The sequence below is a fragment of the Oryx dammah genome, unplaced genomic scaffold, assembly GCF_014754425.2.
Source record: "Oryx dammah isolate SB20612 unplaced genomic scaffold, SCBI_Odam_1.1 HiC_scaffold_3, whole genome shotgun sequence".
NCBI classification, from domain to species: Eukaryota; Metazoa; Chordata; class Mammalia; order Artiodactyla; family Bovidae; genus Oryx; species Oryx dammah.
Window position 1 is genome coordinate 58,830,034 of NW_024070187.1, and position 5,114 is coordinate 58,835,147.

The following is a 5,114-nucleotide window of genomic DNA, read 5'->3' on the forward strand; positions in this document are numbered from 1 at the left end:
TATGTCCTTTATTAAGCTTCCTTTGGAAACTAGTAAACTGAACACAGAGAGTTTAAGTGATTTATCCAAGGCCACTCAGCTAAAAAGCAGCATTTTCAATATTTGAATCCAGACAGTCTAGCCCAACTAGAGCCACCTGGGAAGCCCCAGAATCCTTTTAAAAAGAGGCAGTTAACTACTGTGTTATGCTGCCTTTCCATGTAAAAAAGTAAAAATAAAGGAAACATCACTTCAAGCTTTCAGTTTATCACTGCATGGATTTAGTAAAGGGCAAATCACCTAATTTACATTAAGGCCTAAACCACAGGTGGACATTTTCACTGTGTTCTCCCATAATTGGTCCTTCAAGGAAGCAGTGTTCAACAATTTGTTCCAGATCTTTCCACGAAAAGCTATGGGAGTTCCTATAATTGTGTGACTTTGTATTTGCAGACCATAGCAGGCTCCCTGAGCAGCAAGACCATTCAGTAAGAGATCTGTTAAATTCAGTGTAATCTTACTGAGGGCTTTCCAGATGACTCTGTGGTAAAGAATCTGCCTGCTGATGCAGGAGATGCGGGAGACCCGAGTTCGATCCCTGGGTCGGGAAGATAACCCACTCCAGTATTCTTGCCTGGGAAACCCCATGGACAGAGGAGCCTGGCAGGCTATAGTCCATGGGGTCGCAAAGAGGCCAGCGTGACTGACTAAATAACAACAACAATTACAATGATCACGGGCTCACGAGTCAGAGAGACTTTGGTTCCATCCTGACTCTGCCTGGTTGTATTACTTAAAACTCTTTAAGCCTGCTTCCTCGTCTGTTCATGGGATGATATTAATTAACTGCATAGGGCCATGAGGGTTACAGACAGTGGTACAGAGTTCATGATCCAGGGTAAGAGTCATTAAGGGCACTAAGACACAAATAGATGTATGAAATGGGGAAAACACATTCTAGGAAAAAGGAACTGCTGAAGCCTTGCTTTGGCAGGGAACTGGGAGTGGCTGAAACACTAAGAGAATCAACAGGAGGCTGTCTTGTAAATTTATTAAGCAATTAGCATTCTATTAATTCGTCAACAATCAGCATTTCTCTCTCTATAGGACATATATAACTAATAAAGCAAAACTCATGATTTTAAGAAAATAATTTCCCTCAAACATTTGAACACTGATTGTGAGCCTAAACTAATAAGTTCTTTCATCCATTTAATTAAAATCACAACATGAGCACACTGGATTTTCATAAATGCATCAGAAATCTTAAAAAAACTGACAAGATGCATGCTAAAATTGCAGTGGTTACAGAAATTAACATGCAAAATGTATTTAAAAATTGCTGCTATCATGGATTTAAGTTGGTTGTTCATCATATCCCTTGTTAGCCATATTTTAATTCTTATTTTTATTTTATACCTTCCTGGAATTTCTATTTCTATATCAGTTTATAGCAGCAATAATCATACACATCTCCCCCACCATGCCAAAAAATTTCAGTCCAGCCAAAGTTGCAGATTTTGGATTGTCACATGATTGGTTCTTAGTGAGGAAACCATACCTAGCAATTCAAACCTGCACAATTAGTCTTTAGGCTGAAACTTTTAAAAACAATCAAGTCCCATTTTTGATGTCACAGAACTTTAACGTCCCTTTTAAGTTCTAATAGATTTTGAGTTTTGAAAACCAAAAGAAGCATGGGCTCTTTAAAGTGTCCACCGTCTGGTACACAGTCGGGGAAGGAGAGGATGGGATGCACTGAAAGAGTAGCATTGAAACATATATATTGCCATACGTAAAATAGCTAAATGGGAAGTTTCTGTATGAACAGGGAGCTCAACCTGGTGTGCTATGACAACTCAGAGGGGTGAGATGTGGTGGGGGATGGGAGGGGCATATGTATACTTATGGCTGACTCACATTCCTGTAAGGCAGAAGTCAACATAAAGCAATTATCCTCCAATTAAAAATAAATTTTAAAAAATGTCCCACTGTTCAACCATCATAATATATTTATCTGATCTGTTACTAACTGGCAACTTGCATGTGCTTTGTTAATACCTCATTATAATGGTAGTGTCATCTAGAACCTCACTACTCAAAGTGTGGCCCATGGACCAGCAGCATCAGCATCATGTGGACGAAGACTCTCACTCCAGACCAGCAGACTCACAACCTACATTATAATAAGACATCAATCTACCCTGTAATTTGCACTTTAACCCCGAGAAGCACTGATATAAAGAATCCACCAGCTTGGAGATGACGGATCATCTGCAGCTGGCACTCCTCTTCTGCCGTGCAACTCATTTATCCTCTTGGCAGCCACTATTGCTCCCCCCCTTTTCTTAGTCTGAGATTTCATTTTAACTGCTAAGATTTTCTGCTACATTGGCCAAGAGAAGCAGGCCTGGGACTGAATCCGAGGAATCCAGTACTGGAAGGAGTAGATGAAGTCGAGTTGTCCAGAAATCTAGGAAAAAAACAAGACAGTGTGACTGTCATGGAAACCCAAAGCAGAGACCTTTCAAGGTTCTCTAGTCAGGTTCTCTTATCACACGGGTGAGCACATAGTAAGTCCTCCATAAACATCAGCCGTTGTTCCTGTGATTATTAATAGTAGTAATTCAAAAAAGAAGAACAGATGCTGTGTTGAACAAGCTGGGGAAACCCAAGAAGCATCAGTACAGAGATTTCTCATAAGAATAATATTCCTGGACCCTTTGAGAAAGGATTTATGATCCCTCCAGGGTACTGAATGAAGAAGAGCTGATCTGTAGAATAAACTCAGAAAAAAAAAAAAATTAAGGTCATAGGAAATAGTCTGTTCACTGGTGTGTTTACATTTCTTTTGGGGGGGCAGGATGAGTGGTGTGAAGGAAGAGGATGATAACACATCTAAGTACACTGATTTTTGCAGAATGGCACAACTTTTCCACCACTTTGTAATCTGGACCCTGACCTTGAATACTGTTTTCAAAATTTCCTGCCCCAAAGAAATGAGATAGCTAGTCCTACAAATTCGATGAAGAGTCAGTTTCCCTGAGACCTGAGAGTGCTCTGTTAGAAATTAATCTGGGTAAGGAATGAGGACAGAATAACACAGGAACATTCTAGAAAGTAAATTGATTAGGACACACTAACTCTAGTAATAATCTATTTCATAGCTTAAATCTGTTGGTAGGTTGTATTATCATAAGCATTTAGCTATTAGCCAGAAATCCTAGATAAACCGATGGATCTCTGTAGATTTTGTATCTGATGCTGTTGCATTTCAAGCTGTGTGTGTGTGTGTGTGTGCGCGCACGCGCGCGCCATCTCCTTAAAGTTGGCTGAAAACCAGATTTCACTTGTGACGCTATCTTTAATACCGTTTGGGGACGTGCAGGGAGTTGACAGCGACACCTGGTGGCTGATAAGGTGAAGTACCCCCGCTTTGTTAGAAAAAGGATTTGAATTGTGTCTAAAATTTGGTTTTTGATAGAGAATTCTTCATTCCAGTTCTTTTTTGTAGAATTGCAGTTACATGTTTAAAAAATAGGCTTTGATTCTTTTAGATTATTTTTATATCCTCCAGCCTTTCTTTCCTAAAGAAACCATCAGTCAGGTGGATTGACTAGCACCATAGCTGGGCTAGGAAAGCCAGGCAAATGCAAATTTAAGGAGGTGCCAAAAACATCAGTAATGAATATAGATCACATTCTAATGCAATTAATTTAAAAAGTCAAAATTAATTCAAAAATTCTTTATAAATAAAAATACTAAAATTTTTAATACAGGAATCAATACTACTGCTTTTTCCTTTTTTATCTCAGGTTCCAATATGTCTCCAAAGGCACTGAAAAGAGCCAACAACAAACTCGATGGCCTAGCCCCTCACCAGCTTCACACATGTTCAGTGAATGCATGGCAACCACCCCACCTCCACCCATGGTTTCCTTGTCCCTCCTGTGTCACTTCCCCTGTCCTCTCATTCTGGTCAAGAGTAAGGAGCCTAGGTCAAGGGCAGTGATCGAGAAGAAGAAAAAATAGAGAACAGAAAACTTAAAGGTGGCCCTGGGGGAAAAATAGAGAATGGAATCTTCCATTTCTCCTGTTTTCCTTTACAGCACCCTCTTTCCTCCATGTTCTTCCCAAACCTGCTTCTCAGGAACAGGGCCTGAGTCACTCATTCACACCTAGCTGCTCTCTGCTGAGTGGGCCTGAGGTAGAGGATGGCATTGTTCCAGTGAGAAAGTTCCTTCTTGCTTCTTTTCTGCTTTAACATGCTTGCTTTGTACCCCTGTGGCCAGGACCAGGGAATGGCATGGGGGAGGAAGAGGTGAGAGTCTGGAGCCTCAGGCCATGCTGCTTCTCTGGGGTGCATGTCTGTGGGAGATGTTGGAAGCTAGTCTATCTCAAGTGGCCTGGAAGGGTGGGAGTTCAGTCCCCGCATTTCCCCATTCTTCTTCGCGAGAACTGGCAATCCGGAAGTAGCCTGGTGGGTTCACAAGAGGAGAGGGTTCCCCTCCTGCATTCTCCTCATCTGCCTTCCACCTAACTCTGCCTGGTAATCAGACTGATGGTGACTGCAAATAGCAGGAAAAGATTGTGCAATTGGAACCACAGAAACTGCTGTGAAAAGAGGAAGTAAAGCCAGTGGGTTGAGAACTTACTGGGGTGAAAAAGGATCAGAAACTCAAGAACAAAGAAGAATTTCAAAAAAGCCCTGAGAAGCAAGTGACCTTGACAAGGAGGCCCAAAGAGTCTCATGGATGGGGCTGCTCAACATAGAATGAAGACAAACACCAGAAGTAAGAGGAAGCCAAGAGGTACTCACGCTATACAATTGTATAAGGTGTTATGGCTTTCCAGTATAATCCCCCTGGGGATTTCAGGAAGAAGCTCATGAGCCCTCTGACAAAGCACAGACATCAGAGCCGGCCCCAGTCCCCAGATCACTCACCAGGACACATCGGATATCCTAGATCACGTATCAGCTGTTCTCCTGACCCAGAAAACTGTACATCCCTTATCACCTGCTTGTGGCTCTTCATGAACCTGGCTCCTCTCTAGGCAATGTAATGGGTCTCTTTTTACTAGTAGAGGTTTTGCTGACTGCTGGAGCCCATGTGGTCAGCAGGGGAAACATACTG

At 41.8% G+C, this 5,114-nt stretch overlaps 1 long non-coding RNA gene across 1 annotated transcript; it reads right to left on the reverse strand.

Moving 5' to 3' along the window:
- Positions 1–1,013: 1,013 nt before the first annotated feature.
- On the reverse strand, positions 1,014–5,114 carry LOC120862055. Its single transcript, XR_005720686.1, has 2 exons — positions 4,925–5,114; positions 1,014–2,452 (listed from the first exon to the last, which is right to left on the reverse strand). It is a non-coding gene; the product is annotated as an uncharacterized LOC120862055 (long non-coding RNA).